The sequence below is a fragment of the Amblyomma maculatum genome, chromosome 3, assembly GCF_055883805.1.
Source record: "Amblyomma maculatum isolate TAMU_Amacu chromosome 3, ASM5588380v1, whole genome shotgun sequence".
NCBI lineage: Eukaryota > Metazoa > Arthropoda > Arachnida > Ixodida > Ixodidae > Amblyomma > Amblyomma maculatum.
In genome coordinates, this window is record NC_139346.1 from 65,719,820 (window position 1) to 65,746,065 (window position 26,246).

Sequence of the window (26,246 nt, forward strand, 5' to 3'; positions counted from 1 at the left end):
AGGTGCGAGAACGATTGCTGCTATCGTAAGGAGAGCAATCTTAAACGGTTGCGAAAAGAAAGCAGAAAGCATGTGTTCCAGTGCTGCTGCGAAAAGAAACGGAGAGGTAGGTCCGTGAAAGATTGCTGCCATCGTAAGGAGAGCAAACTTAAACGGTTGCGAAAAGAAAGCAGAAAGCATGTGTTCCAGTGCTGCTGCGAAAAAAAAAACGGAAAGGTAGGTGCGTGAAAGATTGCTGCTATCGTAAGGAGAGCAAACCTAAACGGTTGCGAAAAGAAAGCAGAAAGCATGTGTTCCAGTGCTGCTGCGAAAAAAACGGAAAGGTAGGAGCGAGAAAGATTGCTGCTATCGTAAGGAGAGCAAACTTAAACGGTTGCGAAAAGAAACCAGAAAGCATGTGTTCCAGTGCTGCTGCGAAAAAAAAAACCGAAAGGTAGGTGCGAGAAAGATTGCTGCTATCGTAAGGAGAGCAAACTTAAACGGTTGCGAAAAGAAAGCAGAAAGCATGTGTTCCAGTGCTGCTGCGTAAAAACAACGGAAAGATAGGTGCGAGAAAGATTGCTGCTATCGTAAGGAGAGCAAACTTAAAAGATTGCGAAAAGAAAACAGAAAGCATGTGTTCCAGTGCTGCTGCGAAAAAAAAAACGGAAAGGTAGGTGCGAGAAAGATTGCTGCCATCGTAAGGAGAGCGAACTTAAACGGTTGCGAAAAGAAAGCAGAAAGCCTGTGTTCCAGTGCTGCTGCGAAAAAAAAAACGGCGATGTAGGTGCGTGAAAGATTGCTGCTATCGTAAGGAGAGCAAACTTAAACGGTTGCGAAAAGAAAGCAGAAAGCATGTGTTCCAGTGCTGCTGCGAAATAATACGGAAAGGTAGGAGCGAGAAAGATTGCTGCTATCGTAAGGAGAGCAAACTTAAACGGTTGCGAAAAGAAACCAGAAAGCATGTGTTCCAGTGCTCCTGCGAAAAAAAAAAACGAAAGTTAGGTGTTAGAAAGATTGCTGCTATCGTAAGGAGAGCAAACTTAAACGGTTGCGAAAAGAAAGCAGAAAGCATGTGCTCCAGTGCTGCTGCGAAAAAAAAAAAACGGAAAGGTAGGTGCGAGAAAGATTGCTGCTATCGTAAGGAGAGCAAACTTAAACGATTGCGAAAACAAAGCAGAAAGCATGTGTTCCAGTGCTGCTGCGAAAAAAAACGGAAAGGTAGGTGCGAGACAGATTGCTGCCATCGTAAGAAGAGCCAACTTGAATGGTTGCGAAAAGAAAGCAGAAAGCATGTGTTCCAGTGCTGCTGCGAAAGAAAACGGAAAGGTAGGTGCGAGAAAGATTGCTGCCATCGTTAGGAGAGCAAACTTAAACGGTTGCGAAAAGAAAGCAGAAAGCATGTGTTCCAGTGCTGTTGCGAAAAAAAAAACGGAAAGGTAGGTGCGAGAACGATTGCTGCCATCGTAAGGAGAGCAAACTTAAACGGTTGCGAAAAGAAAGCAGAAAGCATGTGTTCCAGTGCTGCTGCGAAAAAAAAACGGAAAGGTAGGTGCGAGAAAGATTGCTGCCATCGTAAGCAGAGCAAACTTAAACGGTTGCGAAAAGAAAGCAGAAAGCATGTGTTCGAGTGCTGCTGCGAAAAAAAAACGGAAAGTAGGTGCGAGAAAGATTGCTGCTATCGTAAGGAGAGCAAACTTAAACGGTTACGAAAAGAAAGCGGAAAGCATGTGTTTCAGTGCTGCTGCGAAAAAAAAACGGAAAGGTAGGTGCGAGAAAGATTGCTGCCATCGTAAGGAGAGGAAACTTAAACGGTTGCGAAAAGAAAGCAGAAAGCATGTGTTCCAGTGCTGCTGCGAAAAAAAACGGAAAGGTAGGTGCAAGAAAGATTGCTGCTATCGTAAGGAGAGCAAACCTAAACGGTTGCGAAAAGAAAGCAGAAAGCATGTGTTCCAGTGCTGCTGCGAAAAAAAACGGAAAGGTAGGAGCGAGAAAGATTGCTGCTATCGTAAGGAGAGCAAACTTAAACGGTTGCGAAAAGAAACCAGAAAGCATGTGTTCCAGTGCTGCTGCGAAAAAAAAACCGAAAGGTAGGTGCGAGAAAGATTGCTGCTATCGTAAGGAGAGCAAACTTAAACGGTTGCGAAAAGAAAGCAGAAAGCATGTGTTCCAGTGCTGCTGCGAAAAAACAACGGAAAGATAGGTGCGAGAAAGATTGCTGCCATCGTAAGCAGAGCAAACTTAAACGGTTGCGAAAAGAAAGCAGAAAGCATGTGTTCCAGTGCTGCTGCGAAAAAAAACGGAAAGGTAGGTGCGAGAAAGATTGCTGCTATCGTAAGGAGAGCAAACTTAAAAGATTGCGAAAAGAAAACAGAAAGCATGTGTTCCAGTGCTGCTGCGAAAAAAAAAAACGGAAAGGTAGGTGCGAGAAAGATTGCTGCCATCGTAAGGAGAGCGAACTTAAACGGTTGCGAAAAGAAAGCAGAAATCATGTGTTCCAGTGCTGCTGCGAAAAAAAAACCGGAAAGGTAGGTGCGAGAAAGATTGCTGCCATCGTAAGGAGAGCAAACTTAAACGGTTGCGAAAAGAAAGCAGAAAGCATGTGCTCCAGTGCTGCTGCGAAAAAAAACGGAAAGGTAGGTGCGATAAAGATTGCTGCTATCGTAAGGAGAGCAAACTTAAACGATTGCGAAAACAAAGCAGAAAGCATGTGTTCCAGTGCTGCTGCGAAAAAAACAAAAAGGTAGGTGCGAGAAAGATTGCTGCCATCGTAAGAAGAGCCAACTTGAATGGTTGCGAAAAGAAAGCAGAAAGCATGTGTTCCAGTGCTGCTGCGAAAAAAAACGGAAAGGTAGGTGCGAGAAAGATTGCTGCCATCGTAAGGAGAGCAAACTTAAATGTTGCGAAAAGAAAGCAGAAAGCATGTGTTCCAGTGCTGCTGCGAAAAAAAAACGGAAAGGTAGGTGCGAGAACGATTGCTGCCATCGTAAGGAGAGCAAACTTAAACGGTTGCGAAAAGAAAGCAGAAAGCATGTGCTCCAGTGCTGCTTCGAAAAAAAACGGAAAGGTAGGTGCGAGAAAGATTGCTGCTATCGCAAGGAGAGCAAGCTTAAACGGTTGCGAAAAGAAACCAGAAAGCATGTGTTCCAGTGCTGCTGCGAAAAAAAACGGAAAGGTAGGTGTTAGAAAGATTGCTGCTATCGTAAGGAGAGCAAACTTGAACGGTTGCGAAAAGAAAGCAGAAAGCATGTGTTCCAGTGCTGCTGCGAAAAAAAACGGAGCGGTAGGTGCGTGAAAGATTGCTGCTATCGTAAGGAGAGCAAACTTAAACGGTTGCGAAAAGAAAGCAGAAAGCATGTGTTCCAGTGCTGCTGCGAAAAAAAAACGGAGAGGTAGGTGCGTGAAAGATTGCTGCTATCGTAAGGAGAGCAAACTTAAACGGTTGCGAAAAGAAAGCAGAAAGCATGTGTTCCAGTGCTGCTGCGAAAAAAAAAACGGAAAGGTAGTTGCGAGGAAGATTGCTGCTTTCGTAAGGAGAGCAAACTTAAACGGTTGCGAAAAGAAAGCAGAAAGCATGTGTTCCAGTGCTGCTGCGAAAAAAAACGGAGAGGTAGGTGCGTGAAAGATTGCTGCTATCGTAAGGAGAGCAAACTTAAACGGTTGCGAAAAGAAAGCAGAAAGCCTGTGTTCCAGTGCTGCTGCGAAAAAAAAAACGGCGATGTAGGTGCGTGAAAGATTGCTGCTATCGTAAGGAGAGCAAACTTAAACGGTTGCGAAAAGAAAGCAGAAAGCATGTGTTCCAGTGCTGCTGCGAAAAAATACGGAAAGGTAGGAGCGAGAAAGATTGCTGCTATCGTAAGGAGAGCAAACTTAAACGGTTGCGAAAAGAAACCAGAAAGCATGTGTTCCAGTGCTCCTGCGAAAAAAAAAACGAAAGTTAGGTGTTAGAAAGATTGCTGCTATCGTAAGGAGAGCAAACTTAAACGGTTGCGAAAAGAAAGCAGAAAGCATGTGCTCCAGTGCTGCTGCGAAAAAAAAAACGGAAAGGTAGGTGCGAGAAAGATTGCTGCTATCGTAAGGAGAGCAAACTTAAACGATTGCGAAAACAAAGCAGAAAGCATGTGTTCCAGTGCTGCTGCGAAAAAAAACGGAAAGGTAGGTGCGAGACAGATTGCTGCCATCGTAAGAAGAGCCAACTTGAATGGTTGCGAAAAGAAAGCAGAAAGCATGTGTTCCAGTGCTGCTGCGAAAAAAAACGGAAAGGTAGGTGCGAGAAAGATTGCTGCCATCGTAAGGAGAGCAAACTTAAACGATTGCGAAAACAAAGCAGAAAGCATGTGTTCCAGTGCTGCTGCGAAAAAAAACGGAAAGGTAGGTGCGAGACAGATTGCTGCCATCGTAAGAAGAGCCAACTTGAATGGTTGCGAAAAGAAAGCAGAAAGCATGTGTTCCAGTGCTGCTGCGAAAAAAAACGGAAAGGTAGGTGCGAGAAAGATTGCTGCCATCGTTAGGAGAGCAAACTTAAACGGTTGCGAAAAGAAAGCAGAAAGCATGTGTTCCAGTGCTGTTGCGAAAAAAAAAACGGAAAGGTAGGTGCGAGAACGATTGCTGCCATCGTAAGGAGAGCAAACTTAAACGGTTGCGAAAAGAAAGCAGAAAGCATGTGTTCCAGTGCTGCTGCGAAAAAAAAACGGAAAGGTAGGTGCGAGAAAGATTGCTGCCATCGTAAGGAGAGCAAACTTAAACGGTTGCGAAAAGAAAGCAGAAAGCATGTGTTCGAGTGCTGCTGCGAAAAAAAAACGGAAAGTAGGTGCGAGAAAGATTGCTGCTATCGTAAGGAGAGCAAACTTAAACGGTTACGAAAAGAAAGCGGAAAGCATGTGTTTCAGTGCTGCTGCGAAAAAAAAACGGAAAGGTAGGTGCGAGAACGATTGCTGCTATCGTAAGGAGAGCAATCTTAAACGGTTGCGAAAAGAAAGCAGAAAGCATGTGTCCCAGTGCTGCTGCGAAAAGAAACGGAGAGGTAGGTCCGTGAAAGATTGCTGCCATCGTAAGGAGAGCAAACTTAAACGGTTGCGAAAAGAAAGCAGAAAGCATGTGTTCCAGTGCTGCTGCGAAAAAAAAAACGGAAAGGTAGGTGCGAGAAAGATTGCTGCTATCGTAAGGAGAGCAAACTTAAACGGTTGCGAAAAGAAAGCAGAAAGCATGTGTTCCAGTGCTGCTGCATAAAAACAACGGAAAGATAGGTGCGAGAAAGATTGCTGCTATCGTAAGGAGAGCAAACTTAAAAGATTGCGAAAAGAAAACAGAAAGCATGTGTTCCAGTGCTGCTGCGAAAAAAAAAACGGAAAGGTAGGTGCGAGAAAGATTGCTGCCATCGTAAGGAGAGCGAACTTAAACGGTTGCGAAAAGAAAGCAGAAAGCCTGTGTTCCAGTGCTGCTGCGAAAAAAAAAACGGCGATGTAGGTGCGTGAAAGATTGCTGCTATCGTAAGGAGAGCAAACTTAAACGGTTGCGAAAAGAAAGCAGAAAGCATGTGTTCCAGTGCTGCTGCGAAATAATACGGAAAGGTAGGAGCGAGAAAGATTGCTGCTATCGTAAGGAGAGCAAACTTAAACGGTTGCGAAAAGAAACCAGAAAGCATGTGTTCCAGTGCTCCTGCGAAAAAAAAAACGAAAGTTAGGTGTTAGAAAGATTGCTGCTATCGTAAGGAGAGCAAACTTAAACGGTTGCGAAAAGAAAGCTGAAAGCATGTGCTCCAGTGCTGCTGCGAAAAAAAAAACGGAAAGGTAGGTGCGAGAAAGATTGCTGCTATCGTAAGGAGAGCAAACTTAAACGATTGCGAAAACAAAGCAGAAAGCATGTGTTCCAGTGCTGCTGCGAAAAAAAACGGAAAGGTAGGTGCGAGACAGATTGCTGCCATCGTAAGAAGAGCCAACTTGAATGGTTGCGAAAAGAAAGCAGAAAGCATGTGTTCCAGTGCTGCTGCGAAAAAAAACGGAAAGGTAGGTGCGAGAAAGATTGCTGCCATCGTTAGGAGAGCAAACTTAAACGGTTGCGAAAAGAAAGCAGAAAGCATGTGTTCCAGTGCTGTTGCGAAAAAAAAAACGGAAAGGTAGGTGCGAGAACGATTGCTGCCATCGTAAGGAGAGCAAACTTAAACGGTTGCGAAAAGAAAGCAGAAAGCATGTGTTCCAGTGCTGCTGCGAAAAAAAAACGGAAAGGTAGGTGCGAGAAAGATTGCTGCCATCGTAAGCAGAGCAAACTTAAACGGTTGCGAAAAGAAAGCAGAAAGCATGTGTTCGAGTGCTGCTGCGAAAAAAAAACGGAAAGTAGGTGCGAGAAAGATTGCTGCTATCGTAAGGAGAGCAAACTTAAACGGTTACGAAAAGAAAGCGGAAAGCATGTGTTTCAGTGCTGCTGCGAAAAAAAAACGGAAAGGTAGGTGCGAGAAAGATTGCTGCCATCGTAAGGAGAGGAAACTTAAACGGTTGCGAAAAGAAAGCAGAAAGCATGTGTTCCAGTGCTGCTGCGAAAAAAAAACGGAAAGCTAGGTGCGAGGAAGATTGCTGCTATCGTAAGGAGAGCAAACTTAAATGGTTGCGAAAGAAAGCAGAAAGCATGTGTTCCAGTGCTGCTGCGAAAAAAAAACGGAAAGGTAGGTGCGAGAACGATTGCTGCTATCGTAAGGAGAGCAATCTTAAACGGTTGCGAAAAGAAAGCAGAAAGCATGTGTTCCAGTGCTGCTGCGAAAAAAAACGGAGAGGTAGGTCCGTGAAAGATTGCTGCCATCGTAAGGAGAGCAAACTTAAACGGTTGCGAAAAGAAAGCAGAAAGCATGTGTTCCAGTGCTGCTGCGAAAAAAAAAACGGAAAGGTAGGTGCGTGAAAGATTGCTGCTATCGTAAGGAGAGCAAACCTAAACGGTTGCGAAAAGAAAGCAGAAAGCATGTGTTCTAGTGCTGCTGCGAAAAAAACGGAAAGGTAGGAGCGAGAAAGATTGCTGCTATCGTAAGGAGAGCAAACTTAAACGGTTGCGAAAAGAAACCAGAAAGCATGTGTTCCAGTGCTGCTGCGAAAAAAAAACCGAAAGGTAGGTGCGAGAAAGATTGCTGCTATCGTAAGGAGAGCAAAATTAAACGGTTGCGAAAAGAAAGCAGAAACCATGTGTTCCAGTGCTGCTGCGAAAAAACAACGGAAAGATAGGTGCGAGAAAGATTGCTGCTATCGTAAGGAGAGCAAACTTAAAAGATTGCGAAAAGAAAACAGAAAGCATGTGTTCCAGTGCTGCTGCGAAAAAAAAAACGGAAAGGTAGGTGCGAGAAAGATTGCTGCCATCGTAAGGAGAGCGAACTTAAACGGTTGCGAAAAGAAAGCAGAAAGCATGTGTTCCAGTGCTGCTGCGAAAAAAAACGGAAAGGTAGGTGCGAGAAAGATTGCTGCTATCGTAAGGAGAGCAAACTTAAAAGATTGCGAAAAGAAAACAGAAAGCATGTGTTCCAGTGCTGCTGCGAAAAAAAAAACGGAAAGGTAGGTGCGAGAAAGATTGCTGCCATCGTAAGGAGAGCGAACTTAAACGGTTGCGAAAAGAAAGCAGAAAGCATGTGTTCCAGTGCTGCTGCGAAAAAAAAAACCGGAAAGGTAGGTGCGAGAAAGATTGCTGCCATCGTAAGGAGAGCAAACTTAAACGGTTGCGAAAAGAAAGCAGAAAGCATGTGCTCCAGTGCTGCTGCGAAAAAAAAACGGAAAGGTAGGTGCGAGAAAGATTGCTGCTATCGTAAGGAGAGCAAACTTAAACGATTGCGAAAACAAAGCAGAAAGCATGTGTTCCAGTGCTGCTGCGAAAAAAACGGAAAGGTAGGTGCGTGAAAGATTGCTGCTATCGTAAGGAGAGCAAACTTAAACGGTTGCGAAAAGAAAGCAGAAAGCCTGTGTTCCAGTGCTGCTGCGAAAAAAAAAACGGCGATGTAGGTGCGTGAAAGATTGCTGCTATCGTAAGGAGAGCAAACTTAAACGGTTGCGAAAAGAAAGCAGAAAGCATGTGTTCCAGTGCTGCTGCGAAAAAATACGGAAAGGTAGGAGCGAGAAAGATTGCTGCTATCGTAAGGAGAGCAAACTTAAACGGTTGCGAAAAGAAACCAGAAAGCATGTGTTCCAGTGCTCCTGCGAAAAAAAAAACGAAAGTTAGGTGTTAGAAAGATTGCTGCTATCGTAAGGAGAGCAAACTTAAACGGTTGCGAAAAGAAAGCAGAAAGCATGTGCTCCAGTGCTGCTGCGAAAAAAAAAACGGAAAGGTAGGTGCGAGAAAGATTGCTGCTATCGTAAGGAGAGCAAACTTAAACGATTGCGAAAACAAAGCAGAAAGCATGTGTTCCAGTGCTGCTGCGAAAAAAAACGGAAAGGTAGGTGCGAGACAGATTGCTGCCATCGTAAGAAGAGCCAACTTGAATGGTTGCGAAAAGAAAGCAGAAAGCATGTGTTCCAGTGCTGCTGCGAAAAAAAACGGAAAGGTAGGTGCGAGAAAGATTGCTGCCATCGTAAGGAGAGCAAACTTAAACGATTGCGAAAACAAAGCAGAAAGCATGTGTTCCAGTGCTGCTGCGAAAAAAAACGGAAAGGTAGGTGCGAGACAGATTGCTGCCATCGTAAGAAGAGCCAACTTGAATGGTTGCGAAAAGAAAGCAGAAAGCATGTGTTCCAGTGCTGCTGCGAAAAAAAACGGAAAGGTAGGTGCGAGAAAGATTGCTGCCATCGTTAGGAGAGCAAACTTAAACGGTTGCGAAAAGAAAGCAGAAAGCATGTGTTCCAGTGCTGTTGCGAAAAAAAAAACGGAAAGGTAGGTGCGAGAACGATTGCTGCCATCGTAAGGAGAGCAAACTTAAACGGTTGCGAAAAGAAAGCAGAAAGCATGTGTTCCAGTGCTGCTGCGAAAAAAAAACGGAAAGGTAGGTGCGAGAAAGATTGCTGCCATCGTAAGGAGAGCAAACTTAAACGGTTGCGAAAAGAAAGCAGAAAGCATGTGTTCGAGTGCTGCTGCGAAAAAAAAACGGAAAGTAGGTGCGAGAAAGATTGCTGCTATCGTAAGGAGAGCAAACTTAAACGGTTACGAAAAGAAAGCGGAAAGCATGTGTTTCAGTGCTGCTGCGAAAAAAAAACGGAAAGGTAGGTGCGAGAACGATTGCTGCTATCGTAAGGAGAGCAATCTTAAACGGTTGCGAAAAGAAAGCAGAAAGCATGTGTCCCAGTGCTGCTGCGAAAAGAAACGGAGAGGTAGGTCCGTGAAAGATTGCTGCCATCGTAAGGAGAGCAAACTTAAACGGTTGCGAAAAGAAAGCAGAAAGCATGTGTTCCAGTGCTGCTGCGAAAAAAAAAACGGAAAGGTAGGTGCGAGAAAGATTGCTGCTATCGTAAGGAGAGCAAACTTAAACGGTTGCGAAAAGAAAGCAGAAAGCATGTGTTCCAGTGCTGCTGCATAAAAACAACGGAAAGATAGGTGCGAGAAAGATTGCTGCTATCGTAAGGAGAGCAAACTTAAAAGATTGCGAAAAGAAAACAGAAAGCATGTGTTCCAGTGCTGCTGCGAAAAAAAAAACGGAAAGGTAGGTGCGAGAAAGATTGCTGCCATCGTAAGGAGAGCGAACTTAAACGGTTGCGAAAAGAAAGCAGAAAGCCTGTGTTCCAGTGCTGCTGCGAAAAAAAAAACGGCGATGTAGGTGCGTGAAAGATTGCTGCTATCGTAAGGAGAGCAAACTTAAACGGTTGCGAAAAGAAAGCAGAAAGCATGTGTTCCAGTGCTGCTGCGAAATAATACGGAAAGGTAGGAGCGAGAAAGATTGCTGCTATCGTAAGGAGAGCAAACTTAAACGGTTGCGAAAAGAAACCAGAAAGCATGTGTTCCAGTGCTCCTGCGAAAAAAAAAACGAAAGTTAGGTGTTAGAAAGATTGCTGCTATCGTAAGGAGAGCAAACTTAAACGGTTGCGAAAAGAAAGCTGAAAGCATGTGCTCCAGTGCTGCTGCGAAAAAAAAAACGGAAAGGTAGGTGCGAGAAAGATTGCTGCTATCGTAAGGAGAGCAAACTTAAACGATTGCGAAAACAAAGCAGAAAGCATGTGTTCCAGTGCTGCTGCGAAAAAAAACGGAAAGGTAGGTGCGAGACAGATTGCTGCCATCGTAAGAAGAGCCAACTTGAATGGTTGCGAAAAGAAAGCAGAAAGCATGTGTTCCAGTGCTGCTGCGAAAAAAAACGGAAAGGTAGGTGCGAGAAAGATTGCTGCCATCGTTAGGAGAGCAAACTTAAACGGTTGCGAAAAGAAAGCAGAAAGCATGTGTTCCAGTGCTGTTGCGAAAAAAAAAACGGAAAGGTAGGTGCGAGAACGATTGCTGCCATCGTAAGGAGAGCAAACTTAAACGGTTGCGAAAAGAAAGCAGAAAGCATGTGTTCCAGTGCTGCTGCGAAAAAAAAACGGAAAGGTAGGTGCGAGAAAGATTGCTGCCATCGTAAGCAGAGCAAACTTAAACGGTTGCGAAAAGAAAGCAGAAAGCATGTGTTCGAGTGCTGCTGCGAAAAAAAAACGGAAAGTAGGTGCGAGAAAGATTGCTGCTATCGTAAGGAGAGCAAACTTAAACGGTTACGAAAAGAAAGCGGAAAGCATGTGTTTCAGTGCTGCTGCGAAAAAAAAACGGAAAGGTAGGTGCGAGAAAGATTGCTGCCATCGTAAGGAGAGGAAACTTAAACGGTTGCGAAAAGAAAGCAGAAAGCATGTGTTCCAGTGCTGCTGCGAAAAAAAAACGGAAAGCTAGGTGCGAGGAAGATTGCTGCTATCGTAAGGAGAGCAAACTTAAATGGTTGCGAAAGAAAGCAGAAAGCATGTGTTCCAGTGCTGCTGCGAAAAAAAAACGGAAAGGTAGGTGCGAGAACGATTGCTGCTATCGTAAGGAGAGCAATCTTAAACGGTTGCGAAAAGAAAGCAGAAAGCATGTGTTCCAGTGCTGCTGCGAAAAAAAACGGAGAGGTAGGTCCGTGAAAGATTGCTGCCATCGTAAGGAGAGCAAACTTAAACGGTTGCGAAAAGAAAGCAGAAAGCATGTGTTCCAGTGCTGCTGCGAAAAAAAAAACGGAAAGGTAGGTGCGTGAAAGATTGCTGCTATCGTAAGGAGAGCAAACCTAAACGGTTGCGAAAAGAAAGCAGAAAGCATGTGTTCTAGTGCTGCTGCGAAAAAAACGGAAAGGTAGGAGCGAGAAAGATTGCTGCTATCGTAAGGAGAGCAAACTTAAACGGTTGCGAAAAGAAACCAGAAAGCATGTGTTCCAGTGCTGCTGCGAAAAAAAAACCGAAAGGTAGGTGCGAGAAAGATTGCTGCTATCGTAAGGAGAGCAAAATTAAACGGTTGCGAAAAGAAAGCAGAAACCATGTGTTCCAGTGCTGCTGCGAAAAAACAACGGAAAGATAGGTGCGAGAAAGATTGCTGCTATCGTAAGGAGAGCAAACTTAAAAGATTGCGAAAAGAAAACAGAAAGCATGTGTTCCAGTGCTGCTGCGAAAAAAAAAACGGAAAGGTAGGTGCGAGAAAGATTGCTGCCATCGTAAGGAGAGCGAACTTAAACGGTTGCGAAAAGAAAGCAGAAAGCATGTGTTCCAGTGCTGCTGCGAAAAAAAACGGAAAGGTAGGTGCGAGAAAGATTGCTGCTATCGTAAGGAGAGCAAACTTAAAAGATTGCGAAAAGAAAACAGAAAGCATGTGTTCCAGTGCTGCTGCGAAAAAAAAAACGGAAAGGTAGGTGCGAGAAAGATTGCTGCCATCGTAAGGAGAGCGAACTTAAACGGTTGCGAAAAGAAAGCAGAAAGCATGTGTTCCAGTGCTGCTGCGAAAAAAAAAACCGGAAAGGTAGGTGCGAGAAAGATTGCTGCCATCGTAAGGAGAGCAAACTTAAACGGTTGCGAAAAGAAAGCAGAAAGCATGTGCTCCAGTGCTGCTGCGAAAAAAAAACGGAAAGGTAGGTGCGAGAAAGATTGCTGCTATCGTAAGGAGAGCAAACTTAAACGATTGCGAAAACAAAGCAGAAAGCATGTGTTCCAGTGCTGCTGCGAAAAAAACGGAAAGGTAGGTGCGAGAAAGATTGCTGCCATCGTAAGAAGAGCCAACTTGAATGGTTGCGAAAAGAAAGGAGAAAGCATGTGTTCCAGTGCTGCTGCGAAAAAATACGGAAAGGTAGGTGCGAGAAAGATTGCTGCCATCGTAAGGAGAGCAAACTTAAATGTTGCGAAAAGAAAGCAGAAAGCATGTGTTCCAGTGCTGCTGCGAAAAAAAAACGGAAAGGTAGGTGCGAGAACGATTGCTGCCATCGTAAGGAGAGCAAACTTAAACGGTTGCGAAAAGAAAGCAGAAAGCATGTGTTCCAGTGCTGCTGCCAAAAAAAAACGAAAAGGTAGGTGCGAGAAAGATTGCTGCTATCGTAAGGAGAGCAAACCTAAAAGATTGCGAAAAGAAAACAGAAAGCATGTGTTCCAGTGCTGCTGCGAAAAAAAAAACGGAAAGGTAGGTGCGAGAAAGATTGCTGCCATCGTAAGGAGAGCGAACTTAAACGGTTGCGAAAAGAAAGCAGAAAGCATGTGTTCCAGTGCTGCTGCGAAAGAAAAACCGGAAAGGTAGGTGCGAGAAAGATTGCTGCCATCGTAAGGAGAGCAAACTTAAACGGTTGCGAAAAGAAAGCAGAAAGCATGTGCTCCAGTGCTGCTGCGAAAAAAAAACGGAAAGGTAGGTGCGAGAAAGATTGCTGCTATCGTAAGGAGAGCAAACTTAAACGATTGCGAAAACAAAGCAGAAAGCATGTGTTCCAGTGCTGCTGCGAAAAAAACGGAAAGGTAGGTGCGAGAAAGATTGCTGCCATCGTAAGAAGAGCCAACTTGAATGGTTGCGAAAAGAAAGCAGAAAGCATGTGTTCCAGTGCTGCTGCGAAAAAAAACGGAAAGGTAGGTGCGAGAACGATTGCTGCCATCGTAAGGAGAGCAAACTTAAACGGTTGCGAAAAGAAAGCAGAAAGCAGGTGTTCCAGTGCTGCTGCGAAAAAAAAACGGAAAGGTAGGAGCGAGAAAGATTGCTGCTATCGTAAGGAGAGCAAACTTAAACGATTGCGAAAAGAAAGCAGAAAGCATGTGTTCCAGTGCTGCTGCGAAAAAAAAACGGAAAGGTAGGTGCGAGAAAGATTGCTGCTATCGTAAGGAGAGCAAACTTAAACGATTGCGAAAACAAAGCAGAAAGCATGTGTTCCAGTGCTGCTGCGAAAAAAAACGGAAAGGTAGGTGCGAGACAGATTGCTGCCATCGTAAGAAGAGCCAACTTGAATGGTTGCGAAAAGAAAGCAGAAAGCATGTGTTCCAGTGCTGCTGCGAAAAAAAACGGAAAGGTAGGTGCGAGAAAGATTGCTGCCATCGTAAGGAGAGCAAACTTAAACGATTGCGAAAACAAAGCAGAAAGCATGTGTTCCAGTGCTGCTGCGAAAAAAAACGGAAAGGTAGGTGCGAGACAGATTGCTGCCATCGTAAGAAGAGCCAACTTGAATGGTTGCGAAAAGAAAGCAGAAAGCATGTGTTCCAGTGCTGCTGCGAAAAAAAACGGAAAGGTAGGTGCGAGAAAGATTGCTGCCATCGTTAGGAGAGCAAACTTAAACGGTTGCGAAAAGAAAGCAGAAAGCATGTGTTCCAGTGCTGTTGCGAAAAAAAAAACGGAAAGGTAGGTGCGAGAACGATTGCTGCCATCGTAAGGAGAGCAAACTTAAACGGTTGCGAAAAGAAAGCAGAAAGCATGTGTTCCAGTGCTGCTGCGAAAAAAAAACGGAAAGGTAGGTGCGAGAAAGATTGCTGCCATCGTAAGGAGAGCAAACTTAAACGGTTGCGAAAAGAAAGCAGAAAGCATGTGTTCGAGTGCTGCTGCGAAAAAAAAACGGAAAGTAGGTGCGAGAAAGATTGCTGCTATCGTAAGGAGAGCAAACTTAAACGGTTACGAAAAGAAAGCGGAAAGCATGTGTTTCAGTGCTGCTGCGAAAAAAAAACGGAAAGGTAGGTGCGAGAACGATTGCTGCTATCGTAAGGAGAGCAATCTTAAACGGTTGCGAAAAGAAAGCAGAAAGCATGTGTTCCAGTGCTGCTGCGAAAAGAAACGGAGAGGTAGGTCCGTGAAAGATTGCTGCCATCGTAAGGAGAGCAAACTTAAACGGTTGCGAAAAGAAAGCAGAAAGCATGTGTTCCAGTGCTGCTGCGAAAAAAAAACGGAAAGGTAGGTGCGAGAAAGATTGCTGCTATCGTAAGGAGAGCAAACTTAAACGGTTGCGAAAAGAAAGCAGAAAGCATGTGTTCGAGTGCTGCTGCGAAAAAAAAACGGAAAGTAGGTGCGAGAAAGATTGCTGCTATCGTAAGGAGAGCAAACTTAAACGGTTACGAAAAGAAAGCGGAAAGCATGTGTGTCAGTGCTGCTGCGAAAAAAAAACGGAAAGGTAGGTGCGAGAACGATTGCTGCTATCGTAAGGAGAGCAATCTTAAACGGTTGCGAAAAGAAAGCAGAAAGCATGTGTCCCAGTGCTGCTGCGAAAAGAAACGGAGAGGTAGGTCCGTGAAAGATTGCTGCCATCGTAAGGAGAGCAAACTTAAACGGTTGCGAAAAGAAAGCAGAAAGCATGTGTTCCAGTGCTGCTGCGAAAAAAAAAACGGAAAGGTAGGTGCGAGAAAGATTGCTGCTATCGTAAGGAGAGCAAACTTAAACGGTTGCGAAAAGAAAGCAGAAAGCATGTGTTCCAGTGCTGCTGCATAAAAACAACGGAAAGATAGGTGCGAGAAAGATTGCTGCTATCGTAAGGAGAGCAAACTTAAAAGATTGCGAAAAGAAAACAGAAAGCATGTGTTCCAGTGCTGCTGCGAAAAAAAAAACGGAAAGGTAGGTGCGAGAAAGATTGCTGCCATCGTAAGGAGAGCGAACTTAAACGGTTGCGAAAAGAAAGCAGAAAGCCTGTGTTCCAGTGCTGCTGCGAAAAAAAAAACGGCGATGTAGGTGCGTGAAAGATTGCTGCTATCGTAAGGAGAGCAAACTTAAACGGTTGCGAAAAGAAAGCAGAAAGCATGTGTTCCAGTGCTGCTGCGAAATAATACGGAAAGGTAGGAGCGAGAAAGATTGCTGCTATCGTAAGGAGAGCAAACTTAAACGGTTGCGAAAAGAAACCAGAAAGCATGTGTTCCAGTGCTCCTGCGAAAAAAAAAACGAAAGTTAGGTGTTAGAAAGATTGCTGCTATCGTAAGGAGAGCAAACTTAAACGGTTGCGAAAAGAAAGCTGAAAGCATGTGCTCCAGTGCTGCTGCGAAAAAAAAAACGGAAAGGTAGGTGCGAGAAAGATTGCTGCTATCGTAAGGAGAGCAAACTTAAACGATTGCGAAAACAAAGCAGAAAGCATGTGTTCCAGTGCTGCTGCGAAAAAAAACGGAAAGGTAGGTGCGAGACAGATTGCTGCCATCGTAAGAAGAGCCAACTTGAATGGTTGCGAAAAGAAAGCAGAAAGCATGTGTTCCAGTGCTGCTGCGAAAAAAAACGGAAAGGTAGGTGCGAGAAAGATTGCTGCCATCGTTAGGAGAGCAAACTTAAACGGTTGCGAAAAGAAAGCAGAAAGCATGTGTTCCAGTGCTGTTGCGAAAAAAAAAACGGAAAGGTAGGTGCGAGAACGATTGCTGCCATCGTAAGGAGAGCAAACTTAAACGGTTGCGAAAAGAAAGCAGAAAGCATGTGTTCCAGTGCTGCTGCGAAAAAAAAACGGAAAGGTAGGTGCGAGAAAGATTGCTGCCATCGTAAGCAGAGCAAACTTAAACGGTTGCGAAAAGAAAGCAGAAAGCATGTGTTCGAGTGCTGCTGCGAAAAAAAAACGGAAAGTAGGTGCGAGAAAGATTGCTGCTATCGTAAGGAGAGCAAACTTAAACGGTTACGAAAAGAAAGCGGAAAGCATGTGTTTCAGTGCTGCTGCGAAAAAAAAACGGAAAGGTAGGTGCGAGAAAGATTGCTGCCATCGTAAGGAGAGGAAACTTAAACGGTTGCGAAAAGAAAGCAGAAAGCATGTGTTCCAGTGCTGCTGCGAAAAAAAAACGGAAAGCTAGGTGCGAGGAAGATTGCTGCTATCGTAAGGAGAGCAAACTTAAATGGTTGCGAAAGAAAGCAGAAAGCATGTGTTCCAGTGCTGCTGCGAAAAAAAAACGGAAAGGTAGGTGCGAGAACGATTGCTGCTATCGTAAGGAGAGCAATCTTAAACGGTTGCGAAAAGAAAGCAGAAAGCATGTGTTCCAGTGCTGCTGCGAAAAAAAACGGAGAGGTAGGTCCGTGAAAGATTGCTGCCATCGTAAGGAGAGCAAACTTAAACGGTTGCGAAAAGAAAGCAGAAAGCATGTGTTCCAGTGCTGCTGCGAAAAAAAAAACGGAAAGGTAGGTGCGTGAAAGATTGCTGCTATCGTAAGGAGAGCAAACCTAAACGGTTGCGAAAAGAAAGCAGAAAGCATGTGTTCTAGTGCTGCTGCGAAAAAAACGGAAAGGTAGGAGCGAGAAAGATTGCTGCTATCGTAAGGAGAGCAAACTTAAACGGTTGCGAAAAGAAACCAGAAAGCATGTGTTCCAGTGCTGCTGCGAAAAAAAAACCGAAAGGTAGGTGCGAGAAAGATTGCTGCTATCGTAAGGAGAGCAAAATTAAACGGTTGCGAAAAGAAAGCAGAAACCATGTGTTCCAGTGCTGCTGCGAAAAAACAACGGAAAGATAGGTGCGAGAAAGATTGCTGCTATCGTAAGGAGAGCAAACTTAAAAGATTGCGAAAAGAAAACAGAAAGCATGTGTTCCAGTGCTGCTGCGAAAAAAAAAACGGAAAGGTAGGTGCGAGAAAGATTGCTGCCATCGTAAGGAGAGCGAACTTAAACGGTTGCGAAAAGAAAGCAGAAAGCATGTGTTCCAGTGCTGCTGCGAAAAAAAACGGAAAGGTAGGTGCGAGAAAGATTGCTGCTATCGTAAGGAGAGCAAACTTAAAAGATTGCGAAAAGAAAACAGAAAGCATGTGTTCCAGTGCTGCTGCGAAAAAAAAAACGGAAAGGTAGGTGCGAGAAAGATTGCTGCCATCGTAAGGAGAGCGAACTTAAACGGTTGCGAAAAGAAAGCAGAAAGCATGTGTTCCAGTGCTGCTGCGAAAAAAAAAACCGGAAAGGTAGGTGCGAGAAAGATTGCTGCCATCGTAAGGAGAGCAAACTTAAACGGTTGCGAAAAGAAAGCAGAAAGCATGTGCTCCAGTGCTGCTGCGAAAAAAAAACGGAAAGGTAGGTGCGAGAAAGATTGCTGCTATCGTAAGGAGAGCAAACTTAAACGATTGCGAAAACAAAGCAGAAAGCATGTGTTCCAGTGCTGCTGCGAAAAAAACGGAAAGGTAGGTGCGAGAAAGATTGCTGCCATCGTAAGAAGAGCCAACTTGAATGGTTGCGAAAAGAAAGGAGAAAGCATGTGTTCCAGTGCTGCTGCGAAAAAATACGGAAAGGTAGGTGCGAGAAAGATTGCTGCCATCGTAAGGAGAGCAAACTTAAATGTTGCGAAAAGAAAGCAGAAAGCATGTGTTCCAGTGCTGCTGCGAAAAAAAAACGGAAAGGTAGGTGCGAGAACGATTGCTGCCATCGTAAGGAGAGCAAACTTAAACGGTTGCGAAAAGAAAGCAGAAAGCATGTGTTCCAGTGCTGCTGCCAAAAAAAAACGAAAAGGTAGGTGCGAGAAAGATTGCTGCTATCGTAAGGAGAGCAAACCTAAAAGATTGCGAAAAGAAAACAGAAAGCATGTGTTCCAGTGCTGCTGCGAAAAAAAAAACGGAAAGGTAGGTGCGAGAAAGATTGCTGCCATCGTAAGGAGAGCGAACTTAAACGGTTGCGAAAAGAAAGCAGAAAGCATGTGTTCCAGTGCTGCTGCGAAAGAAAAACCGGAAAGGTAGGTGCGAGAAAGATTGCTGCCATCGTAAGGAGAGCAAACTTAAACGGTTGCGAAAAGAAAGCAGAAAGCATGTGCTCCAGTGCTGCTGCGAAAAAAAAACGGAAAGGTAGGTGCGAGAAAGATTGCTGCTATCGTAAGGAGAGCAAACTTAAACGATTGCGAAAACAAAGCAGAAAGCATGTGTTCCAGTGCTGCTGCGAAAAAAACGGAAAGGTAGGTGCGAGAAAGATTGCTGCCATCGTAAGAAGAGCCAACTTGAATGGTTGCGAAAAGAAAGCAGAAAGCATGTGTTCCAGTGCTGCTGCGAAAAAAAACGGAAAGGTAGGTGCGAGAACGATTGCTGCCATCGTAAGGAGAGCAAACTTAAACGGTTGCGAAAAGAAAGCAGAAAGCAGGTGTTCCAGTGCTGCTGCGAAAAAAAAACGGAAAGGTAGGAGCGAGAAAGATTGCTGCTATCGTAAGGAGAGCAAACTTAAACGATTGCGAAAAGAAAGCAGAAAGCATGTGTTCCAGTGCTGCTGCGAAAAAAAAACGGAAAGGTAGGTGCGAGAAAGATTGCTGCTATCGTAAGGAGAGCAAACTTAAACGATTGCGAAAACAAAGCAGAAAGCATGTGTTCCAGTGCTGCTGCGAAAAAAAACGGAAAGGTAGGTGCGAGACAGATTGCTGCCATCGTAAGAAGAGCCAACTTGAATGGTTGCGAAAAGAAAGCAGAAAGCATGTGTTCCAGTGCTGCTGCGAAAAAAAACGGAAAGGTAGGTGCGAGAAAGATTGCTGCCATCGTAAGGAGAGCAAACTTAAACGATTGCGAAAACAAAGCAGAAAGCATGTGTTCCAGTGCTGCTGCGAAAAAAAACGGAAAGGTAGGTGCGAGACAGATTGCTGCCATCGTAAGAAGAGCCAACTTGAATGGTTGCGAAAAGAAAGCAGAAAGCATGTGTTCCAGTGCTGCTGCGAAAAAAAACGGAAAGGTAGGTGCGAGAAAGATTGCTGCCATCGTTAGGAGAGCAAACTTAAACGGTTGCGAAAAGAAAGCAGAAAGCATGTGTTCCAGTGCTGTTGCGAAAAAAAAAACGGAAAGGTAGGTGCGAGAACGATTGCTGCCATCGTAAGGAGAGCAAACTTAAACGGTTGCGAAAAGAAAGCAGAAAGCATGTGTTCCAGTGCTGCTGCGAAAAAAAAACGGAAAGGTAGGTGCGAGAAAGATTGCTGCCATCGTAAGGAGAGCAAACGTAAACGGTTGCGAAAAGAAAGCAGAAAGCATGTGTTCGAGTGCTGCTGCGAAAAAAAAACGGAAAGTAGGTGCGAGAAAGATTGCTGCTATCGTAAGGAGAGCAAACTTAAACGGTTACGAAAAGAAAGCGGAAAGCATGTGTTTCAGTGCTGCTGCGAAAAAAAAACGGAAAGGTAGGTGCGAGAACGATTGCTGCTATCGTAAGGAGAGCAATCTTAAACGGTTGCGAAAAGAAAGCAGAAAGCATGTGTTCCAGTGCTGCTGCGAAAAGAAACGGAGAGGTAGGTCCGTGAAAGATTGCTGCCATCGTAAGGAGAGCAAACTTAAACGGTTGCGAAAAGAAAGCAGAAAGCATGTGTTCCAGTGCTGCTGCGAAAAAAAAAACGGAAAGGTAGGTGCGAGAAAGATTGCTGCTATCGTAAGGAGAGCAAACTTAAACGGTTGCGAAAAGAAAGCAGAAAGCATGTGTTCCAGTGCTGCTGCGTAAAAACAACGGAAAGATAGGTGCGAGAAAGATTGCTGCTATCGTAAGGAGAGCAAACTTAAAAGATTGCGAAAAGAAAACAGAAAGCATGTGTTCCAGTGCTGCTGCGAAAAAAAAAACGGAAAGGTAGGTGCGAGAAAGATTGCTGCCATCGTAAGGAGAGCGAACTTAAACGGTTGCGAAAAGAAAGCAGAAAGCCTGTGTTCCAGTGCTGCTGCGAAAAAAAAAACGGCGATGTAGGTGCGTGAAAGATTGCTGCTATCGTAAGGAGAGCAAACTTAAACGGTTGCGAAAAGAAAGCAGAAAGCATGTGTTCCAGTGCTGCTGCGAAATAATACGGAAAGGTAGGAGCGAGAAAGATTGCTGCTATCGTAAGGAGAGCAAACTTAAACGGTTGCGAAAAGAAACCAGAAAGCATGTGTTCCAGTGCTCCTGCGAAAAAAAAAACGAAAGTTAGGTGTTAGAAAGATTGCTGCTATCGTAAGGAGAGCAAACTTAAACGGTTGCGAAAAGAAAGCTGAAAGCATGTGCTCCAGTGCTGCTGCGAAAAAAAAAACGGAAAGGTAGGTGCGAGAAAGATTGCTGCTATCGTAAGGAGAGCAAACTTAAACGATTGCGAAAACAAAGCAGAAAGCATGTGTTCCAGTGCTGCTGCGAAAAAAAACGGAAAGGTAGGTGCGAGACAGATTGCTGCCATCGTAAGAAGAGCCAACTTGAATGGTTGCGAAAAGAAAGCAGAAAGCATGTGTTCCAGTGCTGCTGCGAAAAAAAACGGAAAGGTAGGTGCGAGAAAGATTGCTGCCATCGTTAGGAGAGCAAACTTAAACGGTTGCGAAAAGAAAGCAGAAAGCATGTGTTCCAGTGCTGTTGCGAAAAAAAAAACGGAAAGGTAGGTGCGAGAACGATTGCTGCCATCGTAAGGAGAGCAAACTTAAACGGTTGCGAAAAGAAAGCAGAAAGCATGTGTTCCAGTGCTGCTGCGAAAAAAAAACGGAAAGGTAGGTGCGAGAAAGATTGCTGCCATCGTAAGCAGAGCAAACTTAAACGGTTGCGAAAAGAAAGCAGAAAGCATGTGTTCGAGTGCTGCTGCGAAAAAAAACGGAAAGTAGGTGCGAGAAAGATTGCTGCTATCGTAAGGAGAGCAAACTTAAACGGTTACGAAAAGAAAGCGGAAAGCATGTGTTTCAGTGCTGCTGCGAAAAAAAAACGGAAAGGTAGGTGCGAGAAAGATTGCTGCCATCGTAAGGAGAGGAAACTTAAACGGTTGCGAAAAGAAAGCAGAAAGCATGTGTTCCAGTGCTGCTGCGAAAAAAAAACGGAAAGCTAGGTGCGAGGAAGATTGCTGCTATCGTAAGGAGAGCAAACTTAAATGGTTGCGAAAGAAAGCAGAAAGCATGTGTTCCAGTGCTGCTGCGAAAAAAAAACGGAAAGGTAGGTGCGAGAACGATTGCTGCTATCGTAAGGAGAGCAATCTTAAACGGTTGCGAAAAGAAAGCAGAAAGAATGTGTTCCAGTGCTGCTGCGAAAAAAAACGGAGAGGTAGGTCCGTGAAAGATTGCTGCCATCGTAAGGAGAGCAAACTTAAACGGTTGCGAAAAGAAAGCAGAAAGCATGTGTTCCAGTGCTGCTGCGAAAAAAAAAACGGAAAGGTAGGTGCGTGAAAGATTGCTGCTATCGTAAGGAGAGCAAACCTAAACGGTTGCGAAAAGAAAGCAGAAAGCATGTGTTCTAGTGCTGCTGCGAAAAAAACGGAAAGGTAGGAGCGAGAAAGATTGCCGCTATCGTAAGGAGAGCAAACTTAAACGGTTGCGAAAAGAAACCAGAAAGCATGTGTTCCAGTGCTGCTGCGAAAAAAAAACCGAAAGGTAGGTGCGAGAAAGATTGCTGCTATCGTAAGGAGAGCAAAATTAAACGGTTGCGAAAAGAAAGCAGAAACCATGTGTTCCAGTGCTGCTGCGAAAAAACAACGGAAAGATAGGTGCGAGAAAGATTGCTGCTATCGTAAGGAGAGCAAACTTAAAAGATTGCGAAAAGAAAACAGAAAGCATGTGTTCCAGTGCTGCTGCGAAAAAAAAAACGGAAAGGTAGGTGCGAGAAAGATTGCTGCCATCGTAAGGAGAGCGAACTTAAACGGTTGCGAAAAGAAAGCAGAAAGCATGTGTTCCAGTGCTGCTGCGAAAAAAAACGGAAAGGTAGGTGCGAGAAAGATTGCTGCTATCGTAAGGAGAGCAAACTTAAAAGATTGCGAAAAGAAAACAGAAAGCATGTGTTCCAGTGCTGCTGCGAAAAAAAAAACGGAAAGGTAGGTGCGAGAAAGATTGCTGCCATCGTAAGGAGAGCGAACTTAAACGGTTGCGAAAAGAAAGCAGAAAGCATGTGTTCCAGTGCTGCTGCGAAAAAAAAAACCGGAAAGGTAGGTGCGAGAAAGATTGCTGCCATCGTAAGGAGAGCAAACTTAAACGGTTGCGAAAAGAAAGCAGAAAGCATGTGCTCCAGTGCTGCTGCGAAAAAAAAAACGGAAAGGTAGGTGCGAGAAAGATTGCTGCTATCGTAAGGAGAGCAAACTTAAACGATTGCGAAAACAAAGCAGAAAGCATGTGTTCCAGTGCTGCTGCGAAAAAAACGGAAAGGTAGGTGCGAGAAAGATTGCTGCCATCGTAAGAAGAGCCAACTTGAATGGTTGCGAAAAGAAAGGAGAAAGCATGTGTTCCAGTGCTGCTGCGAAAAAATACGGAAAGGTAGGTGCGAGAAAGATTGCTGCCATCGTAAGGAGAGCAAACTTAAATGTTGCGAAAAGAAAGCAGAAAGCATGTGTTCCAGTGCTGCTGCGAAAAAAAAACGGAAAGGTAGGTGCGAGAACGATTGCTGCCATCGTAAGGAGAGCAAACTTAAACGGTTGCGAAAAGAAAGCAGAAAGCATGTGTTCCAGTGCTGCTGCCAAAAAAAAACGAAAAGGTAGGTGCGAGAAAGATTGCTGCTATCGTAAGGAGAGCAAACCTAAAAGATTGCGAAAAGAAAACAGAAAGCATGTGTTCCAGTGCTGCTGCGAAAAAAAAAACGGAAAGGTAGGTGCGAGAAAGATTGCTGCCATCGTAAGGAGAGCGAACTTAAACGGTTGCGAAAAGAAAGCAGAAAGCATGTGTTCCAGTGCTGCTGCGAAAGAAAAACCGGAAAGGTAGGTGCGAGAAAGATTGCTGCCATCGTAAGGAGAGCAAACTTAAACGGTTGCGAAAAGAAAGCAGAAAGCATGTGCTCCAGTGCTGCTGCGAAAAAAAAACGGAAAGGTAGGTGCGAGAAAGATTGCTGCTATCGTAAGGAGAGCAAACTTAAACGATTGCGAAAACAAAGCAGAAAGCATGTGTTCCAGTGCTGCTGCGAAAAAAACGGAAAGGTAGGTGCGAGAAAGATTGCTGCCATCGTAAGAAGAGCCAACTTGAATGGTTGCGAAAAGAAAGCAGAAAGCATGTGTTCCAGTGCTGCTGCGAAAAAAAACGGAAAGGTAGGTGCGAGAACGATTGCTGCCATCGTAAGGAGAGCAAACTTAAACGGTTGCGAAAAGAAAGCAGAAAGCATGTGTTCCAGTGCTGCTGCCAAAAAAAACGGAAAGGTAGGTGCGAGAAAGATTGCTGCTATTGTAAGAAGATCAAACTTAAACGGTTGCGAAAAGAAAGCTGAAAGCATGTGCTCCAGTGCTGCTTCGAAAAAAAAACGGAAAGGTAGGTGCGAGAAAGATTGCTGCTATCGCAAGGAGAGCAAGCTTAAACGGTTGCGAAAAGAAACCAGAAAGCATGTGTTCCAGTGCTGCTGCGAAAAAAAACGGAAAGGTAGGTGTTAGAAAGATTGCTGCTATCGTAAGGAGAGCAAACTTGAACGGTTGCGAAAAGAAAGCAGAAAGCATGTGTTCCAGTGCTGCTGCGAAAAAAAACGGAGCGGTAGGTGCGTGAAAGATTGCTGCTATCGTAAGGAGAGCAAACTTAAACGGTTGCGAAAAGAAAGCAGAAAGCATGTGTTCCAGTGCTGCTGCGAAAAAAAACGGAGAGGTAGGTGCGTGAAAGATTGCTGCTATCGTAAGGAGAGCAAACTTAAACGGTTGCGAAAAGAAAGCAGAAAGCATGTGTTCCAGTGCTGCTGCGAAAAAAAAAAACGGAAAGGTAGTTGCGAGGAAGATTGCTGCTTTCGTAAGGAGAGCAAACTTAAACGGTTGCGAAAAGAAAGCAGAAAGCATGTGTTCCAGTGCTGCTGCGAAAAAAAACGGAGAGGTAGGTGCGTGAAAGATTGCTGCTATCGTAAGGAGAGCAAACTTAAACGGTTGCGAAAAGAAAGCAGAAAGCCTGTGTTCCAGTGCTGCTGCGAAAAAAAAAACGGCGAGGTAGGTGCGTGAAAGATTGCTGCTATCGTAAGGAGAGCAAACTTAAACGGTTGCGAAAAGAAAGCAGAAAGCATGTGTTCCAGTGCTGCTGCGAAAAAATACGGAAAGGTAGGAGCGAGAAAGATTGCTGCTATCGTAAGGAGAGCAAACTTAAACGGTTGCGAAAAGAAACCAGAAAGCATGTGTTCCAGTGCTCCTGCGAAAAAAAAAAAACGAAAGTTAGGTGTTAGAAAGATTGCTGCTATCGTAAGGAGAGCAAACTTAAACGGTTGCGAAAAGAAAGCAGAAAGCATGTGCTCCAGTGCTGCTGCGAAAAAAAACGGAAAGGTAGGTGCGAGAAAGATTGCTGCTATCGTAAGGAGAGCAAACTTAAACGATTGCGAAAACAAAGCAGAAAGCATGTGTTCCAGTGCTGCTACGAAAAAAAACGAAAAGGTAGGTGCGAGACAGATTGCTGCCATCGTAAGAAGAGCCAACTTGAATGGTTGCGAAAAGAAAGCAGAAAGCATGTGTTCCAGTGCTGCTGCGAAAAAAAACGGAAAGGTAGGTGCGAGAAAGATTGCTGCCATCGTAAGGAGAGCAAACTTAAACGGTTGTGAAAAGAAAGCAGAAAGCATGTGTTCCAGTGCTGTTGCGAAAAAAAAAAACGGAAAGGTAGGTGCGAGAACGATTGCTGCCATCGTAAGGAGAGCAAACTTAAACGGTTGCGAAAAGAAAGCAGAAAGCATGTGTTCCAGTGCTGCTGCGAAAAAAAACGGAAAGGTAGGTGTGAGAAAGATTGCTGCCATCGTAAGCAGAGCAAACTTAAACGGTTGCGAAAAGAAAGCAGAAAGCATGTGTTCGAGTGCTGCTGCGAAAAAAAAACGGAAAGTAGGTGCGAGAAAGATTGCTGCTATCGTAAGGAGAGCAAACTTAAACGGTTACGAAAAGAAAGCGGAAAGCATGTGTTTCAGTGCTGCTGCGAAAAAAAACGGAAAGGTAGGTGCGAGAAAGATTGCTGCCATCGTAAGGAGAGGAAACTTAAACGGTTGCGAAAAGAAAGCAGAAAGCATGTGTTCCAGTGCTGCTGCGAAAAAAAAAACGGAAAGCTAGGTGCGAGGAAGATTGCTGCTATCGTAAGGAGAGCAAACTTAAATGGTTGCGAAAGAAAGCAGAAAGCATGTGTTCCAGTGCTGCTGCGAAAAAAAAACGGAAAGGTAGGTGCGAGAACGATTGCTGCTATCGTAAGGAGAGCAATCTTAAACGGTTGAGAAAAGAAAGCAGAAAGCATGTGTTCCAGTGCTGCTGCGAAAAAAAACGGAGAGGTAGGTGCGTGAAAGATTGCTGCCATCGTAAGGAGAGCAAACTTAAACGGTTGCGAAAAGAAAGCAGAAAGCATGTGTTCCAGTGCTGCTGCGAAAAAAAAAACGGAAAGGTAGGTGCGTGAAAGATTGCTGCTATCGTAAGGAGAGCAAACTTAAACGGTTGCGAAAAGAAACCAGAAAGCATGTGTTCCAGTGCTGCTGCGAAAAAAAAAACCGAAAGGTAGGTGCGAGAAAGATTGCTGCCATCGTAAGGAGAGCAAACTTAAACGGTTGCGAAAAGAAAGCAGAAAGCATGTGCTCCAGTGCTGCTGCGAAAAAAAAACGGAAAGGTAGGTGCGAGAAAGATTGCTGCTATCGTAAGGAGAGCAAACTTAAACGGTTGCGAAAAGAAAGCAGAAAGCATGTGTTCCAGTGCTGCTGCGAAAAAAAAAAACGGAAAGGTAGTTGCGAGGAAGATTGCTGCTTTCGTAAGGAGAGCAAACTTAAACGGTTGCGAAAAGAAAGCAGAAAGCATGTGTTCCAGTGCTGCTGCGAAAAAAAACGGAGAGGTAGGTGCGTGAAAGATTGCTGCTATCGTAAGGAGAGCAAACTTAAACGGTTGCGAAAAGAAAGCAGAAAGCCTGTGTTCCAGTGCTGCTGCGAAAAAAAAAACGGCGAGGTAGGTGCGTGAAAGATTGCTGCTATCGTAAGGAGAGCAAACTTAAACGGTTGCGAAAAGAAAGCAGAAAGCATGTGTTCCAGTGCTGCTGCGAAAAAATACGGAAAGGTAGGAGCGAGAAAGATTGCTGCTATCGTAAGGAGAGCAAACTTAAACGGTTGCGAAAAGAAACCAGAAAGCATGTGTTCCAGTGCTCCTGCGAAAAAAAAAAAACGAAAGTTAGGTGTTAGAAAGATTG